The sequence below is a fragment of the Spermophilus citellus genome (assembly GCF_964194105.1).
Source record: "Spermophilus citellus genome assembly, chromosome: 8".
NCBI lineage: Eukaryota > Metazoa > Chordata > Mammalia > Rodentia > Sciuridae > Spermophilus > Spermophilus citellus.
In genome coordinates, this window is record NC_138189.1 from 129,071,286 (window position 1) to 129,091,460 (window position 20,175).

At 39.4% G+C, this 20,175-nt stretch overlaps 1 protein-coding gene and 1 pseudogene across 3 annotated transcripts in view; one reads left to right on the forward strand and one right to left on the reverse strand.

Annotated features, from left to right (window-relative positions):
- The window catches only part of FHIP1A (FHF complex subunit HOOK interacting protein 1A), a 230,493-nt gene that overhangs the window by 134,795 nt on the left and 75,523 nt on the right, over window positions 1-20,175 (reverse strand). The window lies entirely within an intron of this gene.
- LOC308654646 (pentatricopeptide repeat-containing protein 2, mitochondrial-like) lies at window positions 100-1,249 on the forward strand (annotated as a pseudogene). The gene is made up of 2 exons: window positions 100-293; window positions 618-1,249. The product of its transcript is annotated as a pentatricopeptide repeat-containing protein 2, mitochondrial-like (transcript).

Below are 20,175 nucleotides of genomic sequence, written 5' to 3' on the forward strand. Positions count from 1 at the left end.
ATATTCTAAAATTAATCCATTTTCTCTTCCTGTCTCAATTGTAGACACCTAAATTGAATAACACATATGCTACACGACAAGTGGTGCGGCCCAGGACAATATGGCTGCATTTCGGTCCTTGGAACAAGCTTTGCAGCAAACGACCCGGACTTCTTTTTATCCCGGGGTGGAAGGAACAGGCTCCAACTGCTGCCAGTGCCCTCTCAGAGCTAAACAATATCTACTTACAGATAATATCATGAAATTAAAAGAATTTCAACATAAGAAATTGGCTGTTGCATATAATCTTCCTGGCACCAAAGAAACCTATTTTAGAAACTTGGAAGAGAAATTGACCCAGAACAAACTCATCTTAAAGGACGAATTGAGAACTTTGCTTCATTTGAGTCAGACCCAGGATGATGTGGAGCTGGCTAAAAATGTCATGTACAGGTACCATACAGAGAACAGAAATGTCACTTTGGCGGAATAGAAGTTTGGACCAGTTTTCATGAGGCTGTGTTATGAGTTGGATCTTGAGGAGTCTGCAATGGAGCTCATCAAAGACCAGCATTTACACGGTTTCTTCTCAGACTCCACATCATTCAGTATTTTGATGGATATGTTATTTATCAAAGGCAAATATAAAAATGCCTTGGAAGTGTTGATAGAGATGAAAAACAAAGATGTGAAGTTCACCAAAGATACCTATGTCCTTGCTTTTGCAATTTTGCTACAAACTGAATAGCCCATAGTCTTTTAAAATCTGTACTACATTAAGAGAAGAAGCTTTAATCAAGGAGACGTTCTTTCCAGGAGAGCCTGCTGCTTTGCAGTGGCGTTAGCTCTGAACCAGAACCAGGTAGCAAAAGCTGCATCCATTTTTTCTCAAATCATGAATCCAGAGAGCATAACTTGCACAAATTTAAATATTATAATTCATATCCAGTCAAATATGTTGGAAACCCTGATAGATATACTAACGAATACTGCAGAAGGAAATTTATCAAGATTTGTGAAAAAACATGAGTTCTCAGAGGAAGTGTTGGTCAAGGTTAGGGAAAAAGTGAAGGATGCACCCAACCTTCTGGCCAAATTTGACGAGATCTATGGGAAACTGCACATAAATGGCCAGGTCACCACTTACACATTGGATACTCTGCTCTGCCATACCATCAGGGACAGGAAGTCCTATACATTGCTATTAAACAAGAGGACAATCAGCTGTGGGAGCTTCCAGGCCCTCAGCCAGTCCCTGTTGGCTGAGTAACCTCATTTTCAGACTTCCTCGGGTCTAAGGGGCCTGCTTCAAGTGAACAGTTGGCTTTTCTGAGATGTCAGGCATCTAACTTTGGTTGACGCTGTGCTAACACTAAGTCTTCTCCCTGAGTCCATTGAGTGATGATGAGCAGAGAAATTATTATGCTATGCCACTGTGAAGACCCAGATTAGGCAGAAAAAAGGAGACCTGTGCGAGCTGCTGAGGGAAGAACGTGGCCATGCTCACCAGGGGGAACCCTGACAAGCGCCCTGAAAAATGGCCTTCGCTAAAAGTGGTCAATTCGGACTGATTTTTTTCAGGGAATAGTTACTTGCAAATTATACCCTTGGTGAATTTAAGAGATCTAAACCCCTATCCTACCGTATTGGAAAACATGGATTTTCTTACTGCCCTGCCATCATTTTAGCTCTGTGACCCTGAAAAGGTACTTGAGGCTCATTTTATCATCTCCAAATAGTGCTTACATGTGATTGCATAATAATTTGAATTTTCATTTAAATTCAGTAGAGTCATATTTTCTCAAAAATAAGAGAAATAAAAACATACCTGAGTAAAAAAAAAATACATCACGCTTATGTTAACTTTGAAATAGTATTTAAGTATTTATTATGCTTGCAGAATTGAAAATTTGGGACTTACTGGGTTACTCGAATGCTCTGAGCCATGTAAAATCATACAACCCTGTTATATAACCCCTACATTATCTCCCTAATTCCATCTCTGTGTCTCTTCCCAACCTTCTGTATACCTGCCCTGGAGAGGCCTGCCTGACAGATCAGTCTTCCTACACCACCTCCTCCAGTCTTTACCTCAAAATAGCCTCTTCGGTTTTTATTTCTACATTCTGTCTTCTTCAGAATCCTACAGACTTAAAATATCTCAGAAAAGAAATTCTAAGTTCACTCCTACTCCTGCTTCCAAGGTCAGCAACAGTCAACTTCTGTCTAAATATATATAATGCAAAATCTCGGATGAGCCCTAGCCCATGCTGTTCTTCTCGTCTCCTCCTGATGCCCTGTATCCCTGGGAGTATCTTCATCTCTCTCTCAGAGACAGAACTGTCATTCTCAGAGTGTCTTTGAACTCATGGGGGAGGCCTGGCTGATTGCTCACCTAGCATGAGCAAGGCTCTGGTTCATGATCAGTACCAAAAAAAAGTTCTAAACTCATGCTGGGGGAGGGGATTCTCTAGATCATTATAACTCAAAGTAAATAAAGGGCTGGGATGTAGCTCAGTGATAGAGCTCTTGCCTAGCAATGTGAAAAGCCCTGGGTTTACGGCCCAACACCACAATAAATAAATAAATAAATAATCATAGTGCCCCCCTGCTCACTTGATAGCTTTTTCCTACAAAATATAGCATCAAATCCCAGAAGTGGTACATATCTATAATCCCAGGTACCTAGGAGCTTGAGTCAGGAGGATCACTTGAATCTAGGAGTCAAGGCCAGCCCAGGCAACACAGTGAGACCCTGTCTCAAGAAAATACAAACATAGTTATTGAGTTACTCAAATGCACTGAGCCATGTAAAAAGTATATGATTCTGTTACAAAACCCCTACTTTATCCCTAATTCCATCTCTGTGCCTCTGTGACATATAATATGACATGAATCTAAGATCATCTGCCACACCATTTGACAATGTATGATATGAAATTAAAGATACTCTAGATAACCCTTCATTATAAAATACTAATAAATGCACATATTGGATGGAAAGAGATAATAAATGGATAATCAAGGTTACAAATAATACATATTTGTCCTCTGTCTCAGGAAGCAAAGTTGATTTGCAAATAAATTTTAAAAATAATTACCACCATTCCAAATCTCTTCTCATATTACATGAATGGTTTCATATTATTATGTTCTGAAATTTCTGAAATTCAATACACTTTGAAGATATATCTTTTTTTTTTGGTATGTGTGGAAATACTTCCCTGACAAAGGTCAAAAAAATACAGCAGAGCCTTGCAGTCACAGTAAATATTTTATTAACTATCCAGTCCAAAAAAAAAAAAAAATAAAATCATCCTTCTCTACAATTCTCCACCCAGGTCACTTCCCTTACCCTGTTTCCCACAACCCCCTTTTGAATTCTCCCATAAACTATGGGTAGCACCTGTACTGGTTCAAGAACATGATTTATTAATGCACATGTGCTAGACTCTGAGACCTGATCTTTAGCTTTCTGAGAAAACCATATGGCAAAGCATCTTTAAATAAAAGTCGCTGACCAAGTCTTGGCAGACCATCAGTCTCAGGGGTATAGCATAATCTGTCCTACTTTATCAAAAGAGCCTTTTCAAGTCTGACTACTGATCCCTTCCACAGCTAACTCTAGGCAAACAAAATGGGTTTGCAGATGGTTTAGAGCTCTGAAGATTATCAAACTGTTACACATTTTTAGAATCCCCAAATTATTCAGTGCTAGCCACTGGGTATGAAAGGAGGGTTTTTGTTGGTGGTGGTGGTTTGTTGTTAATGTCCCTGAATAGCACATGATGTAGCTGTCAGTCCACAGCCTGCTGGGGCAACACTACCCCACTGTGCACACCAGGGAGAGCCAGGGTTATATCATTTTCCTGTCGTGACACAGTCATTACATGGTTGGTGTCAGCCCATGTTTTCAGTGTAGTTAAAGAATTCTTATGATGCCACACTGAAACATTTGTTCTACTAAACGAACTTCATATTCTTGTTCTGCAATTGGACTGGGCCCATTCTGTTTCTCTGCATTTGTCCCTTACTTTTCTTGGAGGAAACTAGTAAGAGTTACAACTCCATCAAAGTCCCACAGACAGAAAAACTAAATTCTTCTAGCAAGCTTATTCCTTGCAGGTTCTCATGTGGTGGAGTGCTTCTCCCCAGTGCAAGGGGTCACACTAAGCTCTAAAGACCTAAGTATTTCACTGTGAGAATGCCAAACTTCCTCTCCAACAGACTGCGTTGGGGCACATGCTAACCTTAAACCCTCTGCCTCAGATTCCCAGTCAATTTAGTTCCTGCCCTCCATCCTTACTAATTAGAATTCCACTCAGGTTTGTTTGGAATGCAGAACAACAGGACTGTTCCCTGTACATGAATCCCAACTATAGAAGACCCAAAGGGAAGTGTCAGCCACACTGGTCAGATGATTCTATTTTCACAAACTATGAAGAGTCTAAAAAGACAAGTACCGATATCAAGTCAGCCTCACCAACAGTAATGCAAATTCAACTATTCTAACACCTTTCCGTTTAGTGATTCTTTTCAAATATTTTTTAAGTCTGTATCTCCCCACATTCAACTGGAATAACATTTCTCAGGAAAAATCTTTGCAACTCACTTATCCTGAAGCATTTATGAGTAACCAGCCATGGTGCTTAAATTGGCCACTGATCGTTTCCAAGTTGATTTTTCCCCTCTATGGCCTTGATAGGCAATTAGTAATACCAGCTTTGGAAGAACTCTGGGCTACACTAACATGAGTGCGCCCTCCAGCAAGAACGCTGGGGCCTCCCTCGGTGGTTCATTAAGCACTGTAAGTATTAAAGTAAATATTCTATAGAAAATCGTGACTCTATCCTGAGATAATTCCCCAGACAGTGTATTAATCGGGATGCTGGAAGTCACAGGTGACAGAAAACCAACTCAAAGCTACTTAAGCAAAATGGAAAATACATTAGCTCATCTAGATGAGAAGGCATCTTGGATAACTCACAAAATGGAAGAAAACTAGAATCAGGACTCTACTGTCAAGAAACGCATTTGCTCTCACCCACTGCCCACCTCAGCCTCTGTTACCCTGTATGTCTGTGCCTAAAGGCTTCCCTCTCTTCTACTCCGTGTGTCCCCCTGTGACCCAGGAAATAAGCTCCAGGCTATCATTTGTCCATCATTTCCACCCTAAAAACATAAATGCCTTACCCACTAACCACATCACAAAAATCCAAGGGAGGATTCCCACTTGATCCATCAGCGCCTTTCCCTGAACCGTCACTGCAGCCTGGAGACAGGGATCTCTTATTAGCCAGGCCAAGGTCGCATGCCCACTTTCATGGCTAAGAGTGGGAGGCAGGAAATGGGGAGGTCATAAATGAACATGATTATCATCATTACCAAAACCACAGGAGGTGGAAAAGCACACCCTAGGTGGAGAGGTTGCTATTACCACACGGCAGGGAGAGCAAATCATCCTGGACAGCCATAAGCACTAGGGACTAGACACCACTGACCCATGCCACACAAAGGTGTGGTGGCCATCTATTCAGGTGTCATTGCTAGACTTCTTTAAATCTTTCAGAAGGGCAAGGCCACCGGCCAAATCAGTGGATGACCACTAAGAAGCATATTAATACATTCTTGAACAACAATTTTGAATAGCCAAACTCTGAATGCTCACAAAAAGAGAATAACCTCAAATTCTCTACTAAGTTCTTATCAAAAGCTTAGTTAAAATAAATAGCATTCAAGGAAGATTACATGAGGAATTTGCTGTCCATCTAGAACTAGTCATTACCAGCTGAACAGCCAATTTTTTCTTTGTTTGTTTTTGTTATTATTAGCAGTATTTGGTTTCACTTACATATTAGCCTCCACCTTCTTTGAGGTTAAAACATCTGCTGGGTCCTTGCTAAGGGTTGGTGCAGGCAGTCTAAGGAGGGGGTCTGGGTTAAGCTTCTCTGCTCCTATCATGGGGACAGAAGAATGGACGGAACTCTGTACCTCTGTACACACTGCGGCCACTCTGCAATCTTGACAGTGGGTCGCCCAAAGAAAAACACATTGAAGAAAGAGGGAAAGAGAGAAAGCTTATTGATGACAACATGAAGATATCTATCATAGAAATATCTGTTATGTGAGATAAAATTCCTTGCTGTTAAATTGAATTGGGGTGCAATGCTCTGGATTTAGAGAAAGAGATATGGCAAAACTTCTCTTTACCCATCATGCTCAGATTTGGATACTGAATTGTTCATTTAAAAAGTTAACCAGTTGATAGAATGGTAAAAAGTATATAACTGTTATTTTCACTTCATCATATGAATCTGCATTAAGCATTCATCCACGAAGCTTTTCGGTAGGAAGTGTTTTGTGTAGACACTCTGCTTTTTGGCATCCTACACCTCCTTTCTAGCATAAGACTCTCATTAATGTATACTTTCATCATTTTTCCATTTGGGTCTCTGAGTTTGGAGGTTTTGTTTTGTTTTGTTTTGTTTGTCATACTTGGAACCAAACTCAGTGGTACTCCACCACTGAGCTATACCCTCAGTCTATTTTATTTTTTATTTTGAGATAGGGTTTCGCTAAATTGCCCAGGCTGCCCTTGAACCAGAGATCTTCCTGCCTCGGCCTCCTGAATCACTGGGATTATAGGCATGCACCACCAAACCCAGCCAGTTTGAGTTTCTTTAATGTAAATTAATAATTTTAATGAAGATTAATAAAAACACTATGACACTTTCTAAACAAGCCAAGCAGAGAATTTTTAAGGGACTTCTACATTTTTTCACAACCATTTACAGCTGTGTCACCCATTCACAATTAAAAGATAATTTTTTTCTTGACACATTCTCATCAAGTTCTTCTAAAGCATTAAACTTGCTTTTCTGAGAAACAAACATCTTCTTGCACTCATATTTAACTGGTTCTTATGATGCTTAACTAAATTTTTTAATCATAGTAAAAAATAAATATAATTTGCACAAACACACAGCGGGCTGCTGGTAGGCAAAATTAAACTGGAGGCAGCACAGGTCCCAGGTCAAGGTTAACATCCAGGAGGTGCTACTGTCCTAGCGTGCTGTGGCTGGCAGTTCTCACTTACAGGGAGAACATGGAGAGCTGGATGACCACGGAATCTGGAGAAGTCAAGGTAAGTGAAGACGCTTCCATCTCAGCAGATACCTGATTATTAAACATTTTCTCCTGTTAATAATGTCTTTTTTTAGTTGTAGATGATCACAATACCTTTATTTATCTTTATGTGGTGCTGAGGATTGAACCCAGTGCCTCACACGTGCTAGGCAAGCACTCTACCACTGAGTCATAACCCCAGCCCAATAATGTCTTTTGATAGACAAAAGTTTTCAATTTTTATGAAGTCCAATTTAATTTTTCTTTTATTGTTCATTTGGTACCAAATCTAAGAACTCATTGCCAAATTCAAGGTCAGGAAGCTTTAACCCTGAGTTGTCTTCTAAAAACTTTTACAGCTTTAACTCAGATTTATTTAGATCTGTAATCCATGAATATATTGTAAGGTTTTACCTTTGTTCTTCTACATATGGTTATCTATTTGCCCAAGTGCTGCTTGTTAAAGAAACAATTCTTTACCCATTAAATGTTCTTTTAACTCTTATTAAAAAGAGCCAAAGGGTCATAAATGTTCAGGTTTATTTCTGACTCTCAAATCAATTCTATTGGTCTGTATGTCTATCCTTATGCCAGTACCACAGTGTTTGGGGAAGAGGGGGAACACTGGATGTTCTGTTTCATCCTGTGGTGCCAGGGATCAAACCTAGGGCCTCACACATGGCAGGCACTATACCTCCAGCCCTGCCATACTGTTTTATCACTGTAGTTTTGAAATATGCTTCCAAATCAAGAAGTGTAACTTCTGCAACTTTGTTCTTCTTCTTTGTTATTATTTTGACTAATCGGGGACCTCTTGGAATTAATTCCATATAAATTTGAAGATTGATTCTACAGATCACTTTGGGAAATACTACCAATAACAATATCAAGTCTTTTGATCCATACAGGAAAATCTTTTTACTTATTTCAGCCAGGTTCTGTAATTTCTGTTGCATGAGTCTATCACCTCCTTAGAGGAATAAGTTTATTCCTAGATATTTTATTCTTTTGGGTGCTATTATAAATAGAATTATTTTTATTAATTTCCTTTTAGATTGCCTCATTGCTGGAATTGTTTCTAAACGTTGATCTTATACCCTGTGACTTTGCTGAATTCATTTATTAGCTCTAAGAGATTTTGTGCATGGGAATTTGGGGTAATTTTCTACATATAGAATTATGTCATTTGCAAACAGAATTAGTTTTATTTTTTCCTTTCCAGTGTGGATGTCTTTGATTTCCTTTCCTTGCTTACTGGCTCTTAATGTTCAAATGCTATTTGAACAGACATCCTTATTTCATTCCAGATCTTAGAGGGAATGTTTTCAGTCCTTCACCATTGAGCATGTCATCAGTTGTGAGCTTTGCACAAATTCCCTTTATTGTGTAAAGGTAGTTCCATCCTATTCCTAGTTTACTGGGTGTAATCATGAATCGGTGTTGAATTTCATCAAACGCTTTTTCTTTGTTTCCTGAGATAATGATGAAGTGGGCTTTTGTCCCTATTAATGTGGTGTATTACATTGATTTTCCTTGGGATTATATGGGGATTACAGTTAACATCCTAAATTTGTAACAATCTGGTTTGAACTGATGCCAACTGAGCAACAACAGCATTCACAAACTATCCTCATCCAGCTCTGACCCTTCCCTGAATTTATATTGGAGTTGTCAAAAATCAAACCTTTATATACCATATGCCCCACTAAAACAGATTCATAATTATTATTTCATGCATTTGTCTTTCAGATATATTTGTTCAAACAACTTCCATTATTGTACCTTTCAGCTCCAGAATTTCTCACTGGTTGTATTTTATAATCTGATGTCTTTATTGATACTACTTGGTCATACAGTGTCCTCCATATTTTCCTCTGTTCTTTCCCCTCACTTCCTCAAGCCCTTTCAGCTCACTTATACAATTACATGTAAGGTCTTCATCTAGTAAGTCAAACACCTGGGCTTCCTCAAACACGGGATCTATCAGTTTCTCCCTTTCCTATGGATGGGCCATACTTTCCTGCTCTTTAGATGTTTTGTGATTTTTTTTCTTTGTGAACCAGGTGTTCTAATAAGGGTTTCAAATCTAGAAAATATAAGAATTCTTAAAATTCTACAATAAAAAGACAAACAACCCAATTCAAACGAGGCAAAGGACCTTAAATAGCTATTTCTCCAAAGCAGATATATAAGTGGCCAACACACAGATGAAAAACTGTTCAAATTCATCAAAGAAAAACAAAAGAAAAACACAATGAGATCCACTTCACATCTACCAGAAAGCCAGTAACAAAAAAAAAAAATTTTAATTAATCGAATCAGAAAGTAACAACTCAACTGTTGGTAAGGATATGGGGGAAGATAAGCTCTCAAACACTGCTAGTGAGAGAATAAAACAATATAATCACTGTGGAAAAGTCTGGCAGTTCCTCATAAAGGTAAAACAGAATTACCACATAGCCTAGCAATCCTTCTTATACACTAACAGAACTGAATACAGCTATTCAAACAAATACTTGTGAATATACATAAACACATACTTCATGAATTTTCACAACAGCGTGATTCACAATAACCAAAAGGTGGTTACTCACAATAACCATCAACAGATGAATAAACACATCGTTAGCTGGTATGGTGTTGCACACCACCCAGCAACTTGGGATGTTGAAGAGGAGGAGGATCTTAAATTTGAGGCCAGTCTGGGCAACTTAGCAGGACTCTGTCTTAAAATGAAAAGGGCTGAGGATATAATTCAGTGGTAGAGTACCCCTAGGTTGAAACCCAGTACTGCAAAAAGAAAAAAACAGTGATATTCATATCTGATGGAATATTATTCAGACATAAAAAGAAAAAAAGTATTAATGAATGTTTTATAAATTAAATGAACTTCAAAAACATGATTGTAAGTGAAAGAACCAGACACAAAAGGTCTTTTTTTAAACACAAAAGGCAAATCCATAGACACAGAAAGCAGATCTGTGGATGGCAGGGGACTGAGGGAGAGGAAATGGACAGTGATCATTTAAAGGGCACAGAGGTTCTTGTGAAGAGATGAAAAGGCTTGAAATTAGGGGCAGCGGTTGCACAAAATTATAAGTTACTAAATGCCTGTGAGTTTTACCTTTTAAAGTGGTTCACTGCACACTGTGTGAATTTTACCTCAACCAAAAAAGGAAAGAGAAAACTTCTGTCACTTAAAACTTTATCTCTAAGTCAACCCTAAGCAGCAGAGCTTCATGCTTCAACCTCACTGCTTTACATCCTGAAAGGATGGCTTCTACTAAACCACACTCTGACCTCATGAGCTTGGCTTAAGCTGAGGGACTCTCAAGCACACAGCTACTTGAAAATACCACACGGCAGCTGGTGTAGGGAAGCTGCTGAGAGAATGTGGTGTCTCTGGACCCCCGCTGCCCTCTGCTCAAGGACCCTCAAGAGGAATTTCTTGGATCCCCATTCCTTAAAAGACTCCTGGGTGACTAGTGTGTCATGCTCAAGATGCTGTGTGACTGGTAAATGGGTGCATTAGAGGCATTTGGGGAGGTGCCCTATCCACGCCACCTTCCACTTCCCCCTTCCAGCTGCATATTTGATATTACTGGGGAAGACATACACGGGGCAGCCAGCAAATTATGACTTGTGTAGCCCGACTTAAAAAGAACGAATTGAGTCCGGGCATCTCCTTCTCAAGTATTTGAATAGTAAAAGAGAAATCAGAAAAAGTAAACCAAATTAAGTCACACTGACAGCAGAAGCCTGGAACAAGGTCCTCAAACTCTGGAGCTAAGGTCTGTATCTTACAAGACCCACAACTTACTAATGAACAAAAAAGGGTATGATGCGAAAAACACACTTGTACGTAACACATGATCAAAGAAGAAATCCCAAGGGAAAAATTTAAATATTTTAAACTAAGAAAAGTAAAAAAGACAACAGAACTTGAGATGCAGTAAAAGTTGTGCTTAGGAGGAGACATATGCCACTGAATGCACACATTAGAAAAGAAATATCCAAAGTCAATAACCTAAGCTTTGACCTCAGGAAACAGTAAAAAGAAGGACAAGTTGGATCCTAAGTAAACAGAAGAAAAACTAGAGCAGAATCAATGATTGAAATAGAGAATTAACAGAGAAAGTCAACTAAACCAGGAGCTACTTCTCCGAAAAGATCGATGAAACTGATCATTCTTTAGCCAGGTTAACTAAGAGGAAAAGATAGAAAATACAAATTATTAATATTAGAAATGAAGGTTGTGCCATCACCACTGACTCCCAGGACACCATAAGAAAAATAAAAGGATGATCATAGCACAGCCCAAGTCCCTGAACCTTACTGTATCATAATTGACAACCGCCTACCTACTGCATAGCACTGAAGAAATCAAGTGAGAAAAAAATGAGTAAAAGTACATCAAATTATACTGTTACCTCATTGTAGAACCATAAATTTAATTAACACTGCCCTGAGTGACTAGATAACCAAGAGTTCACAAAATCAAAACAACAGATTTAATCTTGGATTTTGTTGCATTTTCACACTGGTATTAATGGTAACAGACTGCAGCTCCAAGCCTCAGAAGCCACCTCAATGCACAGGCACTAAAGACCCCCAGAGAAATGACTTCTGCAGACAGCAGCAGGACCCCACATCTCTCAATACCACTAAGTACCTGACAATGTTGCCATTCTACATTTTTGTAGAAGATGAATTTATTTTCCAAAGTTTTCTGCCAGACTCTTTTATAGGAACCTATTTACCTAGCTACCAATTTATTTGAAAAGTTAGGAAAACAGAAACATACCCCAAAGATTCTTAATCTATGAGATATGTCACAGTTAATAGTAACAAATCGGACTTTACTCCTCATGTAGAAATCCAGCCATATCAATAACCATATTGCAAATCAATAGAGCATCTGCTTCATCTTTTTTTTATTTGTAGATGGACACAATACCTGTATTTATTTGTTTATTTTTATGTGGTGCTGGGGATCAAACCCAGTGCCTCATACATGCTAGGCATTGCTCAACCACTGAGCCACAAGCCCAGCCCTCGCTTCATCTTTTAAAAAAAAAAAAAAAAAAAAAAAAGTCAATTGGCAGGGGCTGGTGCAGCTTGTGGGAGAGCACCTACCTGCCTGGTTGTGTGAGGCCCTGGGTTCCTTCCCTCCCACAGCAAAAGGAAAAACCAATCCAACCAGCAAAACACTGCTTGAGTTTTTTGGGTGTGCCTAAAGAAAAAACACTCTCAAAGAAAGAAACTGTATTCTTATTCAGAAAAAGAAATCCATAATCTCTTTCCTTAATTTGTTTTCTATCATAATTACATTGGCTTACATAGTGCACGTACATATTAACACAGTTGCACTTAATTATAAATGCACATAACAAAAAATAGAGACTATGTTGACGATAAATACAAAGATAAAGCTTTAGGAACATCCTCTGAAATTTTAGGAAAGTAAATTTCACTTGGGAGTGTTTCTGTCCATCTAAATAGCACAAGTATATGTATTAAAAATTCATAATCTTCTGAACTTGTGTCTACTGACCAAACTGAAGGAAAACTGCCCCCTCTACATACAGCCACTTTATTTTATGAAATAATTTAAATTTGGTGTTTATTCTGCTATATTGCTGCTGATCTCACTGAAATTTAAATTCTATGTATTTTGCTAACCACACCAAAACTAAACCCCATAGGGGGCTTTATTCCTATGCTCTTGAGCAAATCGATATTTGCACAGTGCAACTTGAATTTAACTGAGTGCCATTCTAACCCATATCCCTGAGAGTCCCACAACCCAGAACAGTGGCAGCACACTTTCCAGGGCCTAGGCAATTTCTGTCAGCTAAAAATACTTTCAACATAAAGGTATACACTGGTTTGTCCATTGGAGAAATACATAATTTAATACCTCCAACAGTTTCATCTATCTTCCTGACAAGGTATTTCAAAGAACTGGGTTTAGAGTTTTGTTCTGGAAATGTCTGAACTTGCCTCCTTGAAGACCTAAAATTATCTTTGGCTAGTTAGGTCCTTAACTCCAAGGCCACAGCGCCACTAATACCAATTAAAGTTTCAACAGTAGTCACAGTGCAGCCTGCACTGCTTTAAGCACTTTACATGTAAACCGAAAGAGTCCTCACAACAATCCTATAATGCAGGTAGGTATACTATTATTTTCCCTATTTTACAGTTTAGGAAACTGAAGCAGAGAGTGGTTAAATAACTTGCCCCAAATGACATGGGGCAGAACCAGTATTCCAACCCATGCAGATGATTCCCAAAGGCAGTACTCTTTTTTTATCGTATTCCTTAGGTCCCAGAGTAGTTAAAATTTTTCTTTAACTGAAAGGATTTTACTTGAAAAGAATGAATGCTCTCAATCCAATTCAGGGGCAGTAGTGGGGGAAGATTTTTCTATGTCAATTATTAACAAATAATAAATTAGTAGGTTTTACCCCATTACTTAACAGAAAGTTGTCTCTTTTATTGAGTTGCTTGCATACGAAATGGTCCTTCTGGAACCTAAAGAAATGAAGAGTGGTCATAAAGTTCCCTTAGCTGCTAATTAAAAATCTCTATGTGTGGTCCCTCGTTTCTCTGCATAAATTTTTAAATTTTTCCATGTCCTCCTGCACATTTCTATATCGGCAATTACAAGTCATTAAAGCAGTCACTTGTAATGATCTCATAGTGGCCATAAATTAACTTTGCAAAGATTCTACCTGAAAATAGTTGAACCTCTCAACGGTAGCAAGGTTTGCTCTACTGACTTCAATCGCCACAATGAAAAAGTTCTAGAAGAAAATGGAGGGAAAACAGAACTCAAAGAGAACAGAGGGGAATGCAGAGCTAAGTTCCAACTGGCTTGCACAAGGACTCCATGGTCACTCTGTAGCTGTGCTTACTTTATAAGGTCACATTCTAGAGCATGGCCAAAGAAAACTAGGGCCTTAAGGAAAACCAGAGGTGTAGAACCTCCAGGAACACAAGCAGTGGTGGTGGTTCAGTCAGCCAGGCAGGACTCTACTGAGCACAGCTGGCTTCAGGGAAAAGAGCAAGATCTTTTCAGTAGGGAAGCCACAAGACGCAGAGTTTCCTGCCCAGAGAAGGAAGCAGAAGTTGATATCAAAGCCACTAGGGCTCCGGTTCTTAGGAAACAAGCAGGCAGAAGAAAAGCAGATCTGAGCTGGGCATAGTGGTGCACGCCTATAATCCAACAACTGTAGAGACAGAGATAGGAGGATCGCAAGTTCAAGGCCAGCCTTGGCAACTTAGCAGACTCTGTCTCAAATAAAAAATAAACTAAAAAGGAAGGGGAAGTAGTTCAGCGGTAAAAGCACCTCAAGGTTCAATCCCCAGCAAGAGAGAGGAGGAGGAGGAGGAGGAGGAGGAGGAGGAGGAGGAGGAGGAGGAGGAGGAGGAGGAGGAGGAGGAGGAGTGGTGGTGATGGTGGTGGTGGTGGTGGGTGGTGGTGATGGTGGTGGTGCTGGTAGTTGGTGGTGGTTGGTGGTGGTTGGTGGTAGGTAGTGGTGGGTAGTGGTAGGTAGTGGTGGTGGTGCTGGTGCTGGTGGTTTGTAGTGGTGGGTGGTGGTGGTAGGTGGTGGTGGTGGTGGTGGTCTGGGGTCCAGATACACAAGAAGAGTGAGTCAGATGGCAGCTTTGGAGGTTTTACTGTCTTAGAGCTTTTTTTTTGTCTCCTACCCACCAGTGAATATACTAACCTCATTAACTTCTACCCCAGAATATAAGTACACATTTTCAGCCCCCACATGCACTCTTGTTCTCCAACACATGTCAAAATGAGAACCAGGAAAGGGATAGTTATCCCTTCTATTTATTGCTTAATAACTGTATGAATCTGTCTAAAGAAGCTCACACATTTGCTTGTTAACATTTTACTTTTAAGATTGTAAGGCTTCATCTTTTAATGAAGCTACCAACAGATAGGAAAAACATTAGGGAGGAAGGGAGCTCCATATGACATCCCTAGACAGACAGTCAACACTATTTCACTTTCAAGGATACCAGGGCCAAACACAGCACAGCCTCCCCTATACAGACTGTCCTCCCCTACTCTAGAGTTGTTAAGGCAAAATATCTTTTTTGTTTGTGTTTGTTTTGTACTAGAAATTGGATCCATGGTGTCTCACATGTTATGCATAAGCTGTACCACTGAGCTACATACCTAGTCCCATGGACCAAATCTGACCAGCCACCTCTATTTTTTTTTTAATGGCCCACCAGCTAAGAATAGTTTTTGCATTTTAAAATGGCTGAGTAAATTAAAAAGACACAGAAAAATAGACACAGAAAGTGTATATACAAATGTATGCATGTTGCAAAGCCTAAAATATCTTTAAAATATACTTACAAATGGCCTTTTTCAAGTCCTTGAGACAACTGTTCTTAGGACATATTTGTTCTGGCTGCTCACCCTTCCCTATCAAACAATCCCCAGAGGGGAAGAGGGTTGCTGCAGAGTCCTCTATAGAAGTAACCCCTAAATTTATATGTGTACCAAACACTAGGGTTTCTCAACCTCTGCATTATTGACATTATTGAAGAAGGAAAAAAACAGATTTTTTTTTTGTTCATCATTACTACAATAAGAATCAAGATTATCACAAAAAGGAGAGAGATCAGGCCCAACTCTGAAAACAACCAGACGGGTAGGGATTAGAGTCAATGGGCAGAATGAGGGGCCAGTGGACAGAAAAGGACTAAGACACTTCAGGGCTAGGGGTAGTCTCAATGAAGGCAGGCCAGAGTCATCAAATAACCAGGGCAGAAAATGAGAAATGTAATCAGACATCCAGGCTGGGGGCTTCTCACTAGCAGGACTCTTGCTGAAGCTTGGCTGAGCAGGCTGAAGTCAGGCCAAGTCAAGAAAAGGAAGCAGAGGAGCCCAACTCAAATTTGGTGAAGGTGAAAGTTTACACTTGGGATCATATAATTCTTTGTTCGGGGACTATTTTGCCTGTCCTAAGAGGTTGAGCAACATATCCAGCCTCTGCCCACTGATGGCCACCAGCACGCACACGCATGCACGCATGTGTACAAACACACACACACACACACACACACACACAAGTTGTAACAATCAAAAAAGCCTCGAGACGGGCGAATATTCCCTGGAAGCAAACACTGCCCCAGTTGAGGACCACTGCTTTAGGCCTGGGGCTGGCAAGCTTTTTCGGCAATGGGCCACAGAGAAAATACTTTTGGCTTTGCGATATGTGCGTACTTTCTGTGCTTAATCTTCTCTGTCCCTTCTTTTTTTTCCAACCATGTAAAAAGTAATAATTTTTCTGAGCTAATGGACCATTAAAAAAGGATGAGGGTGGCTGGCCAGATTTGGTCCATGGGCAATAATCTGTCATATTCTATTTTAGATCAAGTACCACTTTTCAAATAGATACCAATGGCACGCAGATAATATCATACTTGACAAAATATATATATTTATTAAAATTATGACTAGAGGTCTAACAACTTTCTATCAATATTGGTTACTCAACTGGGGGATACTAGAGGCAGGACCCTGAAACACAGCACAGCACAGCACGTTTTTACAGTAGGAAGGCATGCTCGTTCTCAAAACACTGGGCAAAACTGCTTTAAAATGTTCCCACAAATCTGCCCTTCACCCATAAATCCTAAACCTGACATTCTTGTTCTTAAATACTAAAACTCCCAATTCCTCAATGCTGATTTAGATGTTTGGTTTTGTCATTGCTGTTGTTTTTATTTGAGAGTGTTTTGGTTTATATTTAACATGTTGTTCATATTCTCTCTCCTTATCTTACATTCTGGAATGCATTTCTAAAGTTAATCTATTCCTGGCCTGAATGAAATAAGTCATTGGGACACCTTATCTTCCTTAGGGGCTCATTACATGAAACCTACCACGACTCTCTCAGCTTTTGCCTCTAAAAGCATATATGTACTTCTATATTAATAACAGGATTATGCTGGAAATGACGACAGGCTAAAACTGACTATGGGCTTAATGGTGTACCACAATACAGCTACTGAATATGGGAGTCTCAGCTCTCTGTGCTTTTGTTTTTAACAGCTTCAACATTCACCATTGGGGCAGCAGAAGGGGAACCAGAAACTTTCATTTATTTCAATTTACTAGATTCCATAAGGTAAAGTCTGAATTATGGCAGGGCGGGGCCAGAGAAGGTCATCTAAACCAATGCAGGAAAACATGTCTAACATGTAGATCCCAAATCGTATATATCTGCTATGGGCTTATTCCTCTTTGATGAAAATATCAACATTAAAATTTCAGCTTTTGTTGATGTGATTGGTACACGCCTATAGTTCAGCTCTCAGGAGACTGTGGGGAGAGGATGGCGTGAGCCCAGAAGTTTGAGAGCAGCCTGCAAAATCCCAACACACAGAAACACAAAATCAGCTTTGATACTGAGACCTTCAATTGCAAAGCAACTGCTTATCATCGAAACAGCAGACATATTTTTTTAATTTAACTCACTTTTTAAAATATTTTTTGAGTTATACGTGGACACAATATCTTTATTTTTATGTGGTGCTGAGGATCAAACTCAGTGCCTCATATGTGCAAGGCAAGTGCTCTGCCACTGAGCCACAGCCCCAACCCAATTTAACTCATTTTTAAATCATAAAAATAATATATAGTTACTGCAAGAAAGTATAGAAAATATATGAGACAGTAAAATCTCTCATAGCACCATATGAGAGATAAACTATTTTTAAAGCTTTAATATCTTTCTTTATAGTCTTTCTTTTATACTTTCTAAAAAATTGCATCAATTTTATAAAATCAAGAGCATAATGTGTGTGTATACAATGTTGATTTTTGTTTCTTCCATTTACTATTCTCCAGTATTAACCCAAGTCATTAAATTCTTCCCCAAATCCCATTTTAATAGTAGTTCATTCTCTACTATAACTTTTCCCTGATTATTGAACTCAGCTTATTACAATTCTTCACTATCAGAAATTCTCTTCAATGAACAAATTAATACAAATAATTTGGGGAGGTCTAGCTTTTTATGATGGATCTGTACAGAAGAATGACCAGAAGAAATTATAGATTCCTTATTTCTCAACATGTATTGTCAAATCTTTTGCCAAGTGTTCTAGCACCTTTCACTGCCATCAGCAGATTCTTGGGTACATTTCAATAAAACCTAAAGAAGCTATATCCTTAAACCAATAAGTACAAATATCCAGAAAAATTATATTCATAGAGTCATCATTTAGATTTTGTTAGATGCCTAAAATAGTCAGATTGTTAATTATATATAAAATCACCAGAAACCCCCCCAAAAAAAGGAAAAAAAGGGGGATAGCTTCCAAAGAAACAGACCTCAAAGAAATAAAGAATAGAATAGAAATATGATTTATTTAATAGGTAAATGGTGCAGTTGGATAGGAACAATAACTTCCAAAGTTCTATAGAGCATAGTAGGATTATAATGATTAATAACAATTAACTGAGTATATCAAAGTAGCTAGTACAGTAGATTTTGCAAAACAAAAAAAAGTTAAGAGGAAAACATGTAGGCAGCCAGGCTGGTCAGTCAAACTGTATGCAAAATATATGACATTTATGATATCAACTAAAATCAAAATATTTATTTTTAAAAGGTAGCTTTCTTTCAAATACATTTTTTTAAAAACCAAGGTACTTATCTGCAACATACTTATCTGCAAACTATTCATTAAACATACTTATCTGCAAAACTATTCACTAAAACTGCGAACTACTCACTAAAGCCATCTGTAAGCACAGGCTGGAAATCATCCCGACCTGTGCTGCAGAGATGCTGGTTCCCACTCCATAACAAGTCTTCCCTGCCTTAGTAACAGACCCAACCTCGCAGGTACAGCAAAGAGCCAGACAAAAACCTCCACCTCCCAGCCTCCCTGTGGCCAGAAGTGATGTGTGATGCCCTCTGCCTGGTGAGGACAGGGAAATCACTTCTAAGGCCTTTAGGAGAGCTGCAGAGAGACAGTGGGCAGGATGTGGACTGTGCCAAGCTCTGCTGCTTTCTGACCTTTCCTTTCTCTCCCGGGAGTAGGTCCTGCAGAGGCCAGCGTCAGGCACTAGAGAGGAGGACAGGAGGACAAGGTTCACACTGCAACACGGTGGAGCAGAGACAGAGGGAACCCGGGTCGCTGACAACCACAGAACCACTCTGCTCCCTGGAGAGCCTAGTTCCATACTTACTTTACTAAAAAAAAAAAAAAAAAAAAATCCTAATTTGCTCAATCCATTGATTGTGATGGTGACCAAACCCTATCCACCAGGATTAGGGTTCAGGTTCGGTCATTAACATAACCCTGACCAATATATTACCTTTTAGAGAAAGCACATGACACCAGCAGACATTTTTTGGCTCACCAAAATACTCACAGACTCTTTCATATTATCAGTACCTATTGAACATCTATGTTGGGTAACAGAAACACAGGAATGAATTAAGATGCAGCTTACGGTATAAAGGAGATGGACAGATGATTAAGACAAAGTTTAATGAGTCATACAGTACTAAAAGAATGGTGTGCTTGCTATGGTAGCATATCAGAAAAGCACCGAACCTAACCTGTGGAAAAGTGAGCAGGATCAGAGAAGGTTTCTCAGGTGACATGATCTTTAAACTGAGACATGAAAGACAAGACACTTGTGTGTACTCAGGCAAAAGGAGCAACGAGGGAGGAGGAATTCAGGTAGTAGGACAAGCATATGCAAAGGCCCAGGAGTAGAGAGAGCTCATGATGCCCTATATGGAAGGAAAGAGGTTGGATATGGCCAGAGCGAAATTCGGGAGTGGGATGGAGGAAGCGCTCTTCTGGGCCTTCCAGAGTAACACAGGCTCCTCTTCACAGGGCCAGATTAGACACTGATTTTTTTTTTTATTATTGTTCTTTTATCACAATAAATAGAGGCCCAGGCCCAAAAGAGGCAAAGACTATGCACCAAAATGTCAGGCATCTCCCAGGAATTATCTGACCCCTGCCAGCACTTTGCCTTCCTGAGATTCCTCAACTGTTTGAAACTTCCTG